Below are 16080 nucleotides of genomic sequence, written 5' to 3'. Positions count from 1 at the left end.
AATCCTTTTTAAAATCTAACCCTTTAACTCCCCGCTTTTCTAAAAAGCATTGGAGCAATGATAAGGCCGCCTGTCTCTCCATTACCTAAAAAACGTGTTGCCACGCTTCGTGCAGCCCTTTCCACGAGACTCCTTGTGGCTTTGTCGGCGGGTCCCCTTCTTCAGGAGTCGTCCCGGGCGCTGGGTCCAACTAATTCGTTGCCGGAAGCGCGGAACTCAACTCTTTTGCCGTCCGAAATCCCCGAGAGGGAGGCGTTCGGCAGCGGCAAGTTAGAGCTCTTTTCGCTACATGGGACGCGGAACTAAACTCTTTCGCCGTCCAAAATCCTCGAAAGGGAGGCATTCGGCAGCGGTAGGTTTGAGCTCTTTTCGTCCAACCCTTTCGCCTACTTGTGCTGCACAGCAAGACCGACCGAAACACTACGTCCAACCGTGGCTGCGAGAACCCGACTTGGCTCTTGGGAGTCCAACTTGACTCCTAACCCAGGAAATCCGACTTGATTCCCTAGGGACCCCCTCTGGTCCCCGTACTCGGGTGCCAAAAATTTGTCGCGACGGAAAGCTCTGGACACCTTAATGTAAGAATCCAGGAACTTCGTTTATTGAAGATTGACAGCAGCTTAATATACACTCTATAATAGGTTCATGAATATTACAGGGATTAGGCTCCTTATTGGTACACAGTTAGGTGGTGATATCATCTTAACTGCCTTTCATTGTTTACACAGGTGGCTCGTTAAGGGTCTTTGTTTTGGTAATGCCAGGTTCCTGTTTTTCAGCTCAATTTAGAATGCCCAAGGACATTGCTGCTTTCTCACGGCCCTGCTATCTCAGACTTCTCACGGGCCTAGTCCGACTGCGTCTTATACTTTAGCAGTTCATCCATGGCCTTAGCCATGCTCATATGTCCTCGCATTTCTAACCAATCTTCTATAACACCCTGTCACTCCCAGGATAAAGCCATTTGCCCCCAGCAGGGTCCCACTTGCTCCCAATCACCCCACTAGAGTTCCAGTCCATCCCAGTAGGATCCCTGTCACTCCCAGTCTCTCCCAGTATATCCCAGCTGAATTCAGCATGCTCCCAGTCACTCCCAGTATGATCCCAGTCACACTTGGTGTCTCCCAGTATATCCAAGTTGTCCCCAGTGTAGTCCCACTCACTCCCAGTTGCTACCAGTAGCTTCCAGCATGATCCCAGTTGCTCATAGCCACTCCCAGTCACCCCCAGTGGGGTCCTAGTCGCTCCCAGTATGATCCCAGTCACCTCCAGTGTGATCCCACTTGTTCCCAGTATATCCCAGTTGCACCAACATGGTCCCAACTGCCCTCAGAATGCTCCTACTTACTCCCAGTATGACCCCAGCCACCTTCACTGTGGGCCCAGTTGCTCCCAATATGATCCCAGTTGTGGCCAGCATGGGCCCAGTTGCTCCCAGTTCCTCCCAGTGGGATCCTAGTAGCTCCCAGTTGCCCCCAGCATAGAACCAGTTGTTCCCAGTATGACGCAGTACATATGATCCTGCTGGATCCAGTTTGGGTCTCGGTGTATCCCGGTGTCCCCACTGTCCCCCCACCCCGGTGTCACCCCCTTTTCTCTCCCCACAGAGCTCCTGAGCTGCCGGCGGCCGCAGCCCCTCCCTGGAGTCTCAGGCACAGCCTGGACCCCCCCCCCGTCCCTGCATGGATTTTGGGGGGGTCGTGTGTCCCCCCCTCCCCTTCTGTCACTCTGCCTCCGCCCGGCTGCTCCCAGTGATCCCAGGAAAGTTTCCCAGTTCTTCCCAGTCCCGGTTATTGGGGGGCAGTGGGGAAGGGGCTTGGGGGAATCCCAAGGGGTGGAGCCGAGTTTGGGGGGGGCAGCACCGGCCCCAGGATGGATCGGGAATGGGGACCCCCCTGTGTTCTCCCCTGTCAGCCCGCTCTGGGGGGGCTTTGGGAGGGCACCTGCTCCTCAATGAGGCACCCAGCACACTTCGAAAGGTGCTGGGAACCACCTAAACTTCCACACAGGCTCTGGAGGACTGCCTAAACATACTCAGAGCCCACCCAGGACCCCACACAACCCTTTTCTGGAGGGACTTCTCTGGGCACTGGTGGTGCTGGGAGCCCCCCCAGTTGCAGGCAAGGAGCTCTCGGGTGAGTGGGGGGTGGGAAGGGGGAGGTCAGAGGGGAAAAGGGGGGTCAGAGGGGACAGAAGGGGTGGTGTGACCACAAACTGAGTGGGAGGGGAGTAGGACCACCCAAAAGTGGAGGGAGGAGGAGCTCTGAGGAGAATGGGAAAGGGGTGGGAGAGGTCAGAAGAGTGGGGAAAGGGGAGGGTGGGACTCCCAAACTGAGCGTGAGGGGGCTGGGGAATAGGGGGTTGATGTGAAAGGGGTGGGAGAGGGGGGAAAAAAGTGGGGGTTGGGATGCCCAGAGTGATCCTGGGAGGGGCTGGGGATTGCGGGGACCATGAAAAAGTGGGAGGAACACGGAGAAGGGTGGAAAAGGGAAAGATATCTGTCGGGTGCAATGGTCCCATAAGAGTCTTTGGGCACAGGGGGGCTGGGAAAGGGGGGTGGTCCCTTGAGCTCCCAACTTACTGCGGGGTGCTGGGGGCTGCTGGATCCAATCTCAGCCTTGGATTATGCCAACACTTTCAGTTTAGAAGAATTACAGAGGTGTGACTGAACCACTTTTGTCCCCCAGGTTTTAATGATGGCAAATCAGATCTATTGATAGAATGTGTTATTTAGGGTTCCAAATGATCAGACAAAAGATCTTCATCAGAATTATTTACTGCACAATACAAACACTAAAACTACCAGGAGTACAGGATAAGGTAGGACAGTGCTCTACACTAAAGCAATTGTTGAAGCAATTCTACTCAAGCTGGCACAAAAGCAATAATTCTTTATTAGAGATGGATGGAACTCCCCCACACCAACGGTTGTGGGGAGATCTCTGCTCTCAACCTCCAGGACTGACCTTAGGGGGTCCCAAGCCAAGGCAGGAATCTCCACACACCCTCCAAGAAGGGTTCTGTTGGAAGAAGCTGCCCCTGGGAAAGGAGACTGGTCCTTTCTGGTCAAAAGGGACAGACTAACAGTCACTGGACTCCAGGGATTGCCTCAGCATCAGGGGGTTCATTTGGGGTGAAAGCAGCGGCCGAAGCTCTTCCCCCAGTCAGGACACTCGAGGGCTTCCCTTACTGGTGGGTCCACTGGTGTCTGGTCAACTTAGAGCTCTCGGTGAAGCTCTTGCCACACTCCCCACACTTGTAGGGCGTCTCCCCGGGGTGGATGCGCCGGTGCCTGACAAGGTTGGAGTTCCGGTTGAAGCCCTTCCCGCAGTCGGTGCAGCGGAAGGGCCTCTCATCAGTGTGCGTCCGCTGGTGCAGGAGGAGATTGGAGCTGGTCTGGAACCTCTTCCCACATTCCCCACACCTGTAGGGTGGTTCGCTGGTGTGGATGTGCTGGTGGGTGCAGAGATTGCTGCTGTACCTGAAGCTCTTCCCACATTCCCCACACTTGTAGGGACGTTCCCCAGTGTGGATGTGCTGGTGTTGGATCAGGCTGCGGCTGTCCCTGAAGCTCTTCCCACATTCCCCACACCTGCAGGGCCGTTCCCCAGTGTGGATCTGCTGGTGTTGGATAAGGTTGGAGCTGTCATTGAAGCTCTTCCCACACTCCCAACACATGTAGGGCCGTTCCCCAGTGTGGATGTGCTGGTGTCGGATAAGGTTGGTGCTCTTCCTGAAGCTCTTCCCACATTCCAAGCACATGAAGGCTTATCCCTGCTGGGAGGCTGCTCAGGGACCACCAGCTCAGAGCTCTGCCTCAAAGTCCGGCTGCCTTCCCGGCACAGGCTGGCTCTTTCCTCCTCAGAGCACCCTGGGATGGCTTTGGAGCCCCTCCTGCGGGGGGATCTCCGGCCCTTTTCCTCCCCGCTGCCTTCCTGCGCCGGGGAGCCCTTCAAAACGGCCTCTCCCACCAGGGTCTCACGGGGGGATTTGTCCTCCGCGCTCTCCGTCCTCAGCTCAGGGCCTGGGGCAGGAAGAAAGGAGGACAGGGAGGGGATTTGCCTCCAGCCCACAGGGAAGGCCAAGGACATCCCCCCAACTCCGGCCCCGGCAGGACGGCGGCGGCAGCGGGGTTGTCCTGCAGCCGGGGCCATGCTCGGCTGACAGAGCCAGCACAACACCTGCCCAAAGGGCCACTGACTTCCTCCTCACCTGCCTGGGGGGCCCAAGGCATCTTCCTCTTCCTCGCAGCCTCCTCCTCCATCCGCCCAAGCTTTGGGAAGGAGAAATCCTGATGGGGGGGAAAGAAGGGGTGAGTGCGTTGGCTTGGGGGTTCCTCCTGCCCAAGTCCATCTCTAGAACTCACCAGGTATCATAAAAACCTGCAAAACAGGAGGGACTGTGGACAAGGTGGTTTTCCGGGGTACCTTTTTATCTGGTCATGATTGGACTAACATTTTAATTTATCTGTAGATTGGTCATCCATAAGAGATCTTGGGATTCCCTTTTGTAGACCCATCATCCACAGAGTATACCTTCTTTTTTGTATTCTCTAAGATTATTGCGTTCCCCTAGCCCAGGGGAGAAGAATGCTTGAGCTTTTGATTCCATTTTTTCCACAAAATAACAACAAAAGTTGGAGTGAAACTTCTCTCGGGGTTGCCACCTGAAGTTACCCCACAAAAAATATTCACTCCTCACCCTAGAAAGTTACCACTTAAAACTATGTTACCAACTAAGAATTGAAAATTCAGGCCCCGCCACCTGAGGAGGGGCCCCGAGAGGGGTTGGGCAGGCTCCTCCCCTGGGAGGGGCCCATGGGGTTAGAGGCTCCTCCCCTGGGAGGGGCCCACAGAGTTAGAGGCTCCTCCCCTGGGATGGGCCCACAGGGTTAGAGGCTCCTCTCCTGGGGAGGGGCCCATGGGGTTAGAGGTTCCTCCCCTGGGGAGGGGCCCATGGGGTTAGAGGCTCCTCCTCTGGGGAGGGGCCCATGGGGTTAGACCTTCCTCCCCTGGGGAGGGGCCCCGATGGGTTTCAGGTTCCTCCTCTGGGGAGCAGTCAAAGAGATTTAATCTTCACAACAAAAGTTAGACACAGCACAATTAAAATTTACACCCCTCACCCCGAGGGACGGCTCCCGTCTACTGACACTGAAAACGACGCACACACACCTCTCCTAATGGGGGGGAGGGCACAGGCCTTGCTTAATTCCTCTTGCCTCCAAAGTAATAACACAAACTACAAAAATATCTGTTTGAGACCAACATTCTGCCTTCGAGGTATCCTGCTGACTATGGCAATTAGATGGTACAGACCGTTCTGAGGCTGTAACGAGGTTCTTTTAGAGGATTACTTGGAAGGCGAGATTAAGGCACAAAACTCCAAATGTTAGGTCTCAAACAGGCAATTAACTTTCTTTGCAACAATAAGTAATGGTAAAAGTGAGGCGAGGGGAGAAGAAGAGGGAGAGATAAGGAAAAAGAAAGGCTAAAAAGGAAAGTGCAAAAAGGTTACCAGCACCTGAGAGAACCGGGTGTAGTCAGCTTTCAGGTAGTCAGGGAAGGATCGCTGGGGAGAAGCAGGTGGTGAACAGACTGGAGACGAGCAGGAGACGCAGGTAGGTGGGACAGGAGCAGGACAGAGGCAGGCGAGACAGAGGCAAAGCAGGACAGAGCAAGGAGTGGGGCCAGCAGCCAGCACGGGACGCTGGGTGACTGGACTGGACCCCACAACAATTCTGGGCACTGCCTTAAACAGCCCCCAGTGGGCGCTCACTGGCCAGCTTGGCTCCGGGCAGACTTTTCCACTTTTTGGTTGGTTAAGCAGCTGGTATCCAGGCAGGCTGGCTCTGCCAAGGTGGGAAAACGTAGCAACTTTCTGATGGAGACTCTCCTGGAGGCCAGCAAGCAGCCCAAAATGTCCTCCTAGGTGGATGAAGGCAGCCCTGCTAAAGGCTAAAGACAGTGACTGCCGTTTTGTTCAGTCACTGGGCTCTGGGGGGGCTCCTGGTAGACTGCAAAACTTACACTTGGCACACATCTCAGCTGATGGAAATAGCTTCGTTAGTGTGAAGTGCTTAAATGCACTTGTGCAACTTTAAACGGCTTCAAAGAAGCCTTGCCCAAGGTGTTTAATTGCCCCATTAACACCTCTCAGGCCTCAGCAGGGTGGCCAATTACCAATTGTTCATTACACCGATCAATGTAAAAACAAGCCAGTCAGAGATGGAACAATTTCTTACAGTGTCCTGTCATCCATAACTATTAGGGAAGAAAACAATAGAATAAAGAAGTCTAGAAGTGTTCTCTCCAAGATCAAGGTGAGATTCTCTCTCTTCTAACATTTCACTGACCTAGGAAGCAAGAATTTGGCACAGAATTAATACCAGAGAAAAATGAGACCAGTGAAACATCCTGAGCTCAGGAGAACCTGACTGTACTGGAGAATCAGAGCTTTCACCCTGGGAAATGAACTGCTCTGAAAGAGTGGGAAGAAACCAGGAGCAAAGGCTGAGTTCAAATGCTCCAGAGTAAACAACTCCTTCCTCACCAAAAGGTCTGAGCTCCCCTTAACTCATCTCTAGACATCCATGGAAATAAAAGTCAGAGAGTTTTTCCTGGGCTGAACGAGCTCATTCAGGGATGAAGGACTGGGACTTCTGTGGACACTTGTGCTGGTTTCTTTGGACACTTGTGTTCCTTCAGAGAGCCCCTGGAAACACTCTGCTGTTCACTCCCAGTGCCACCAGTGCCTGGGTCCTGTCTGCAGCAGCAGATTGCAGTGGGATGGGAGAAATGCTTTTCTGAGCCTCTGGGCTGGACACAGGCACAGCCTGACCCTGAACCCAAGGGAAACAAAGACAAATTCCATGGCTTTAGCTGGAGCAAGGCTAGGGGTGTTTTCCTGAGGGCAGCACTACACCAGACTTTTGTGTGTGTGAGACAGGCAGAAGCATAAATGCCTGCACAGCCCAGAGCAGTCAGTGTGGGGCTGTGCTTGCTCCTGCAGAGACCCCCAGGGAACAAACCCAGGCAATAGTTTGGGTTTATTTCTTGCTCTGTGCAATGGAATAGAATGTTCCACAGGAGCTCTGTCCCCCTCTGTGGCACCGGGTGGCTCGAAGCTGAAGAGAGGGGGGTGTCAAGTGCAAGTTCCCTTCTGAAGTGTGTCCCTAAGGAGGACACTTGCCTTATTATTGCTTATTATGTGTAATATCTTATAGATCTGTCATACAATAGCTAAGGATGGATTCTATAGAATATGTGCCAGATATACGATACAGAATATATCTGATTATTGCTTTATCTGTCTGTCCAGACAGATCTTGTGTATGCAGAGAGATTGTATTTGAGGGATATGTTCCTCTCAATACCCTGTGAGCTCCACTCTCAAGGCCAGCAAATTCCTGAAGCTCCCACTTCTGTGCCCTGCAGGTTTTGGCAGATTTGCAAGAGCAGGGGAATCATTCCCTGCAGCCCCTTTGCACTGTAGGAAATGGGAGCACTGTGCACATCCTGCTGCCTCCAGATTCCATTCTGGGTGTGGGAAGGACCCTGTGGGGAGCAAAGCAATGCCTGGTTCTGCAGGAGCTGGAGATGCTCAACAGGCAGCAGGACCAAGTCAGGGGCCTGGGGGGGCCTGAGGGGCTTTGGGGTGTGGGAGGATCCTGGGGGAGCTTGGGAGGGGCTTTGGGTATTGGGGGTACAAACCAGGACAGACCAGTACAGACACCAGTAACTCCTCACTGCTCCCCAGATCTCTCCTGGAGCTGGGCCACGTTGTCCTGGGACACCTGAGCCCCCCAGTGCCCCAGTACAGCCCACTGTGTTCCTCTCCCAGGGTGCAGGGTGATCCCTCTTTGAGGGGGGTTGCAAGGGATTTGAGGGGGGGTTGGGGAAGATTTGAAGGGATCTGGGGGGGGTTGGATGGGGATTTGGGGGGCTTTGGGTGCATTTGGGGGAGTTAAAACAGGTTTTGGGGGCACTGGGGCATCAAAGGGATCTGTGGGGGGAGAGGATTAAAGGGAAAATAGAGGTTAAGAGACATTTGGGAGGGGTTAAAAGGGCCTGGGCGGAGAGGAAGGGCTGCACCAAGAGCAGGTGAGTCCTGAGACCCACCCTGGTGTCCCCAAGACCCTCTTGGTGTCTCCAGTTCCTCCCTTGACATCCCGAGACCCCCCTGGTGTCTCCAATGTCTTCAGGGCCACTTCATGGCCCCAATTCCCCCCTTGACACCCCCAATTCCACTGTCCCCAAACCCCTCCCCACTGTCGCCGAACCCCATCCCTGATGTCCCCAACCCTCCATCTCACTCCAGGAGCCCCCCTGGGCCCTCTGACCACAAAACCACCCCCCCCACACTCACAGAAAGGCCAAGGGCATCTGGGGACACGTTGGGGACAATTGGGGGGCTTTGGAGGGCACTGGGTGATTACTGAGGGATACTGGGACACACTGGGGGGAACCAAGGGGCACTAGGAGGGACTGGAGGGTTACTGAGGGACACTGGGAGGGACTGGGGAGTTACTGGGGGATTACCAGGACACATGGGGAGATACTGGGAGGTTACTGGGCCATACTGGGGGTTACTGGGTGCTCACTGCAGGATCACTGGGCCATACTGGGGGGCAGTGGGAGGTCACTGGGACACACTGGCTGGTCACTGAAGGGATCACTGGAAAGTCACTGGGATATACTGGGGTCTAGGGATCCCCTTACCCGGATGTGGTACATTTCCCCCCCTGGATTTTGGGGGGCATCCCTAGGACCCCTCCCCTTGGGGCTGGGGGACCCCCTGGACCCACTTCTGGGCTTTAGGGGACCCCCCAGAATGCCCTCAAACCCCCTGAAATCTCCCCCTCGACAGATCGAAACCTTCTCAAGGTCCCCTCAAATGCCCTCAAAGACCTCATCCCTCCCCAACACCCTCTAAACCTTCTCAGTGACCCGCAAAACCTACCTGGGACCTCCCAGAACCCTTTAGGGACCCCCCAATCCCCCTCAGAGACCCTCAAAACCATCTAAGACCCCGTAAACCCCCTAGAAACCCTAAAACTGTCTAAAAGTCCCGCCAGGACCCCCAAACCTCCTCAGAGACCCCCAAAGCCGAGCTGGTACCCCTCAAATCTCCACAGAAACCAAAACCCCCTCAGAGACCCCCAAACCCCTTCAGGAACCTTCAACCACCCCCTGAGTCCCCTCAGGACACCGAACTCCCTCAGAGACCCCTCAAAACCTCCTCGGGAATCCCCGAACCCCCCCGCTAAACCATCCCGATTCCCCCCCCCGGGGGGACTCACAGCACTCAGAGTGAAGCACAGACCCCGCCGCCATCACCAATTCCCGGCAGCCAACACGGCGCTCTGCTCGCGCACCGCGTTTAGAGAAAGCCGCCGCAGCCAATCAGCGCGCGGCCACGCCCCCGCAGCCCCGCCCCCGCCCCTGCCGTGTTGGCTGCCGGGAATCGGTGATGGCGGCGGGTCGGTCGGTGAGCTCTGAGTGGTGGCGGGGGGTGCGGGAGAGCGGGGTCTGGGGATCCCCTCGGGGGCTGCGGGGAGCGCGGCTGTGGTGGGAAAGGCTGGAGGGCTCGGGAGGGTTTAGCGCGGGGGGTTCGGAGGTTCGGAGGACCCTCTCGGGGGCCGCGGGGCCCGGAGGCCTCCCAAGAACCCGGCAGGGTGATTCGATTCCTGAGAAAGTCCCTCGGAAAAAAAAATTCAAAACCACCCAACCAAAAAAAGAACCCTAAAAAAAGGAAAAGTGAGAAGAAGGTGAAGGAAAAACTGCAAGGGCCAGGATGATTTGATTGCTTTGCTTCAGTTTTTCCTTGGTCTCCTCCTTCTCATATTCTTTGCTCCCTTCCTTTACAGAAAGCTCTTCTGCTGTTCTGTGGTTTTGTGGTCCCTTAGGGGCTTTTAGGGGTCCCTGAGGAGGTTTTGGGGGGTCTCTGAAGGGGTTTGGTGTCCTGAGGGGACTTAGGGGGGAGGTTGAATGTCCCTGAATGGGTTTGGGATTCCCTGAGGGAGTTTTGGAGTCTCCGAGGGAATTGGGAGGTTTTCGGGGGCTTTGGGGGAGAGTCTTTGAAGCAGTTTTGGAGGTTTCTAGGGGGATTTAGGGAGTCCCAGACGGTTTTGAGGGTCTCTGAGGGAGTTTTGGGGGTCCCTGAAAGGGTCTGGGGGGTCCCAGGTGGGTTTTGCAGGTCACTGAGAGGGTTTAGGGGGTCCTGGGGGGGAGATGAGGTCTCTGAGGGGATTTGGGGTGTCTTTGAGGAGGTTTCGATGGGTCCAGGGGTGGATTTCTGAGAGGATTTCAGGGGTTTTGAGAGGATTTTGGGGGGTCTCCGTGTCAGTCCTACCTGGCCACAGCCAACTAAAACTCCTATGCGGACATCACCCGTCCTGCAACAGCACCTCTGCCAGCCCAGCTGACCGACCCCAGGGAAGGGGGATCCCAATGCCTGTCCCAAATCCCAGAGACCCCCAAAACTCAGCACACAGAGACCCCAAAGGAAGGGGAGCCTGGGTGTCCCCTAAAGCCCAGCAATGGGGTGCAGGGGGTCCCCCAGCCCTCAGGGGAGGGGTCCTGGGGGCGCCTCGCAAAACCTGGGGGGGGAGAGTTACACCACATCCAGGTAAGGAGATCCCAGTGCCCCCAGTATATCCCAGTGACCTCCCAGTGACCCTCAGTATGGCCCAGTAACCTCCCCAGTGACCACCCAGTGTGTCCCAGTGACCTCCCACTGCCCCCCACTGCCTGGTAACCGCCCCAGTGTCCCTCCGTGTGTCCTGGTAATCCCTCAGTAACCCCCTAGTCCCTCCCAGTGCGCTCTGGTTCCCCCCAGTGTATCCCAGTATCCCTCAGTAATCCTCTAGTGCCCCCCAAAGCCCCCCAACTGTCCCGAACGTGTCCCCAGATGCCCTTGGCCTTTCTGTGAGTGTGTGTGGGGGGAACGTTTCTGTGGTCAGTGGGTCCAGGGGGGGCTCCTGGAGTGAGATGGAGGGTTGGGGACATCAGGGATGGGGTTTAGGGACAGTGGGGACAATGGGGAGGGGTTTGGGGACAGTGGAGACACCAGGGGGATCTCGAGGTGTCAACAGGGGGAACTGGGGACACCAAGAGGGTTCTTGGAGCACCATGGGGTTCTCAGAACTCACCTGCTTACAGTGCTGCCCCACCTCTTCCCCCCCAGGCCCCTTTAACTCCTCCCAAATGTCTCTTAACCCCCATTTTCCCTTTAATCCCATCCCCCACAGCTTGTTTTGAACCCCCAAAACCCCTTTTAACTCCTGTAAATGAACCTAAAACCCCCAAATCCCCATCCAACTCCCCCCAGACCTCCCCAAATTTTCCCCAGCCCCCCCTCAAATCCCTTCCAACCACCTCCCCCAAAAAGGGATCACCTGGCACCCTGGGACAGGAACACAGTGGGCTGTACTGGGGGCACTGGGCTGTACTGGGAGGGCACTGGGGGGGCTCAGGTGTCCCAGGACAACGTGGCCCAGCTCCAGGAGAGATCCGGGGAGCAGTGAGGAGGTACTGGGCTGTCCTGGTCTGTATCTCCAATCCCCAAAGCCCCTCCCCAGCTCCCCCAGGACCCTCCCTGACCCTAAAGCTCCCCAGGCCCCCCCAGGCCCCTGACTTGGTCCTACTGCCCCTTGAGCATCTGCAGCTGCTGCAGAACCAGGCATTTCATCAGCAAATGTGAAGGTGACACCAAGCTGGGGGTGTGTTGATGTGCTGGAAGGCAGGAGGGCTCTGCAGAGGGAGCTGGCTGAGGAAGAGTGTGGCAGCAGGAGCAGGGAAGTGATTGTTGGGCTGGACTGAGCGCTGGTGAGGCCGCCCCTGGAGTGCTGCGTCCAGCTCTGGGTCCCTGAGTTGAGGAAGGCCCTGGAGGGGCTGGAGCAGGTGCAGAGAAGAGCAGCGAGGCTGGGGAAGGGAGTGGAGCACAAGTGGTGTGAGGAGAGGCTGAGGGAGCTGGGGGTGTTGAGGCTGGAGAAGAGGAGGCTCAGGGGAGACCTCCTGACTGTCTGCAAGTCCCTGCCAGGAGGTTGGAGCCAGGTGGGGGTGGGGCTCTTCTGTCAGTGATGCCAATTTTATGCCCCCAAAAAGGCACGGACAAAGAAACTGCTCAAAGACAAAGTTTGTAGCCTTTAAGCAGGAGGTATGTTTATTCATGTCGCCGGGAAGCAACCAGATCTCTCTGGACAAAACTGCTTCGCTCCAGCAACTCACAGCTGGTCCTTTTATACAAATTTTGCCAAGCAATTGCATCATAAAATATAAATATTCATAATATTTATATTAATATTCATAATACATTTTTAATACTCATAACAGGTGGAGTTTAGGCGGAGTTAGGGGCGTGGTCTTCAATTTGGGGAGAATTTGAAGGGTCGTTCCTGTTCTTTGGCATCATGAACTCTCGTCCTTTCTTCCATCCTCTTCACAAACTTCTGTTAACCTCTCTATTCTGGCCGATTTCCTAGTGCATCTGGCAGAGGTTTATGATATCTGGCAAGGTGTACCTATGTTTTGACTCACGTTCCTTCTTTATCAGTCTTTGTTTTCCTTCTATACACTTAATTTAGCCTCTTAGTTCTAACTGTTTTCCTGAGTACATATGCTTCTGTTCTCCTGTGTCATTGTGTTCTGCATACCTTAGAAAATTATTACCTCCGCTGTTTCTAAGCATGCTTTTTCTTAAGCCTATATTCTGAATTTAACTCTCTACTTTTCGTATTACTGTATTACATTCACTGTCTAACCCTTTCCTGGCTTCACCAGGAAGCAGCAATAGGACAAGAGGGCTGGGTCTTGAGCTGTGCCAGGGGAGGTTTAGGTTGGATATTAGGAAGCAATTTTTTCCCCAGAGAGTAATCAGGCCTTGGAATGGGCTGGGCAGGGAGGGGTTGGAGTCAGCGTCCCTGGAGGTGTTGAAGGTGAGAGTGGATGTGGCATCAGTGCCATGGTCTGGGAAGCACAGCGGGGTTGGATCCAGGGTTGGACTTGATGATCTCGGAGGTCTTTTCCAACGGGGCTGATTCTGTGATTCTCTGATTCCCATTCCAGTGGCAGCACATGCTTGAGGCTCTAACCCCAGGGTGACAGAGATGTCTGTCCATATCTATCTCCAAGGTTAGTGTGTAAATGTGTGGTGTTAGAAAAGCAGGCTAAGTTGTGGGCTGGTTGTAGAAGGAGAAAGAAGCCCAGAGGCCAGTGCAAGCAGGCAGCCCTCAGCTTGCACCTGATGTCCCCTCCCTGCAGGTTCCTGTCCTTGAGCCCAGGCCCTGAGGTGAGGCTGAGAAGTGGCGCGGAGGTGAGGCCAGAGCTGTCCCTGAGGTGAGGCTGAGAATAAGTGCAAGGCAGAGGTGCTGCTGAGGAAGGAGAGCCCCGTGGTGGGGAGGAAGAGACGAAGCTGTGAATGCCCATCCCCGAGAAGGTGCTGTGTCCATCCCCTGTGTGCCAGGTGAGCTGGGGCTTTGCTGCAGAGCTGCGGGCGCTGATTTGAGCGTCTGCAAGTGCTGAGATGGTGGGCACCCAGGAACACAAACTGTGCCTGGCCACGGAGCCTGCAAGGAGGAGCAGAGACAGCGGTGGCAGTGTGGGGGGCCAGGTTGTGCCTGTGCCTTCCCCTGCAGGCCCTGGCTGTCCCTGCTGGGCCCCTGTCCATCCCCATCAGGTCCCTACCAGTCCCTCCTGGGCTGAGCTCCCCCCAGGAAGTGCCGTGGAGCTGAAGCTGCTGCCATCCCCCCCCTGCAGCTGCTGCCCCAGCCAAGGGAGCAGCAAAGGCAGGGCCAGGAGCAGAGGCAGCAGCAGGGGAGCCCTGGGGGGCCGGGAAACTCTTGTGTGGGGCAGGAAAGAGGAGCTGGGCACGAGGCCGGGGCTGTGCTGAGCAGGCCGAGCCCTCACATCCCCCCAACCAACGCCGGCTGCCTGGGGGGCTTGGGAGGGACCCCCATCCCGTGTGCCCCACACTGAGCTGGCAGAGAGAGAGCCAAGGGACAGGGCCACGGGCAGGGCCCCGGGTGAGGGACAGGCAGGGCCATTGCAGGGCCACGGTGAGGGCACAGCCTGTGTCAGCAGAGCTGCCCAGGGCCGGGGGCAGCCGGGGGTGTTGGGACCAGGCAGTGGTGGGGCCGAGCAGAGCACAAGGCCTCTTGCAGACCCCTGGAGCAACCTCCCACTTGCCAACCCTGCCCTGGTGGGCTGACACTGTCCCCTCCCTATGGGACATTCCGCCTGAAATCTTCGTAGGGGCCTTTTGTGTATGTTCTTGGTTTCTGATTCCTGCTGGGGACCTGAGGGAGCCTCTGCAATCCCATCCATGGGGCACAATCTCCTCTCCAGAGCTTGACTCCCTGCAGACTTTGCAGGGAAATCTGTACTGGCAGCCCAAGTATTTCCCGACCCCCTGTGTTCCCCCCAGGATATTTGGGACGAGTTCCCCCTTCCAGAGCACCCACAGGATGGGGGCGGAGGTGCTTGTTTTCCTGCTGTTCGTGTTCCTGCTCCGCCCCATCCCTGCCATTCCTGCCACTGTTGGGTGAGTGGAGCGGCCACGATGGGAAATGGGCGAGAGAAGTGACCCAGGAGTCTGAAACAGGGCAGTGGAGAAGAGGAAGCCTGGACAGTGGGGACATCTGGGATCCCCGGGACAACAGAGTGGAGAACCTGGAGAGGAGGAATGTCTGGGAACGTGTAACCCATAAGGTGAGAGTCAGAGGAGAAGGGACCCTTGGGACTCCCAACATTCCCAGCATCCCTAAGTGGGACCCCCAGCATCCCAGACAGGAGAGACTTTCTGAACCCCAGAGGGGAGAGATGAATGATAGGGAACTTCTGGGAGAGATTTTTTGGGCTAATCTTCATATTTTGGAGTATTTTTAGCTAAATTTCAACTTTTGGCAATTTGAGGGGGTAAGGGTCTTCTTGCTATTTCTGAGTAATTTTTGTGTGAATCTTGGTGTTTTGGGTTTTTCTGGGCTGAATCTTGGTGTTTTGGAGGTTTTTATGGACACAGGATGCCCAGTGAGTTCTAGAGATGGACTTGGGCAGGAGGAACCCCCAAGCCAATGTACTCAGCCCTTGTTTTCCCCCCCATCAGGATTTGTCCTTCCCAAAGCTTGGGCGGATGGAGGAGGAGGCTGCGAGGAAGAGGAAGATGCCTTGGGCCCCCCAGGCAGGTGAGGAGGAAGTCAGTGGCCCTTTGGGCGGGTGTTGTGCTGGCTCTGTCAGCCGAGCATGGCCCCGGCTGCAGGACAACCCCGCTGCTTCTAAGGGGGGTACTTTTGAATTGGATGATCAATGGAGCATAGAGGCGTGAGAAAGGAATCATATTAGGATGTGAAACCAGCTAGAGTATGGTACAGTGTAACTTCATGGCACAGGCTAATTGTAAGGTCCATTGTGCTTTTTAGCAAGTCAGCCTGATATCCCCTATTATCAGAGCTGAGTTCTTCCTTAGTTTTGCTACATACTGCAAGATGGATACATCTACCCTTGAAACACAATGGTAGAGGTCATACATAGGGGCTTCACCAACAGCTCCAATTTGACCAGACACCAACGGACCCACTGATAAGGGAAGTCCGACCAATGCCTCGACTGTAGGAAGAGCTTCGGCCTCTGCTTCCACCCCAAATGAACCCCCTGATGCTGAGGCAACCCCTGGAGTCCAGTGACTTTCAGTCCATCCCTTTCAACCAGAAAGGGCCAGAGCGTTGGTCTGGGGGAGTTCCATCCATCTCTAAATAAGAATTATTACTTTTGTGCCTATAGAATTGCTTCAACAATTGCTTTAGTGTAGAGCACTATCCTATCTTATTTTGTACTCCTGGTAGTTTTAGTGTTTCTATTGTGCAGTAAATTATTCTGATGAAGATCTTTTGTCTGATCATATGTAACCCTAAATAACTCATGTCTCTCAATAGATCTGATTTGCCATCGTTAAACCTGGGGGGCAAAAGTGTTTCAGTCACACCTCTGTAATTCTTCTAAACTGAAAGTGTTGGCATAATCCAAGGCTGAGATTGGATCCAGCAGCCCCCCGCACTTCAGTAAGTTGGGAACTCAGGGGGGACCACCC

The 16080-nt window shown here is 55.1% G+C and overlaps 1 long non-coding RNA gene and 1 pseudogene across 1 annotated transcript; both read left to right on the top strand.

The window, feature by feature from the left end:
- The window catches only part of LOC116781380, a 332906-nt pseudogene that overhangs the window by 251521 nt on the left and 65305 nt on the right, over window positions 1–16080 (top strand).
- On the top strand, window positions 1800–14209 carry LOC116781409. The gene is made up of 3 exons (XR_004354864.1): window positions 1800–2139; window positions 7086–7092; window positions 13975–14209. It is a non-coding gene; the product is annotated as an uncharacterized LOC116781409 (long non-coding RNA).

The sequence above is a fragment of the Chiroxiphia lanceolata genome (assembly GCF_009829145.1).
Source record: "Chiroxiphia lanceolata isolate bChiLan1 chromosome W unlocalized genomic scaffold, bChiLan1.pri scaffold_44_arrow_ctg1, whole genome shotgun sequence".
Classification (NCBI taxonomy): Eukaryota; Metazoa; Chordata; class Aves; order Passeriformes; family Pipridae; genus Chiroxiphia; species Chiroxiphia lanceolata.
This window is presented reverse-complemented; position numbering and strand designations above follow the sequence as displayed.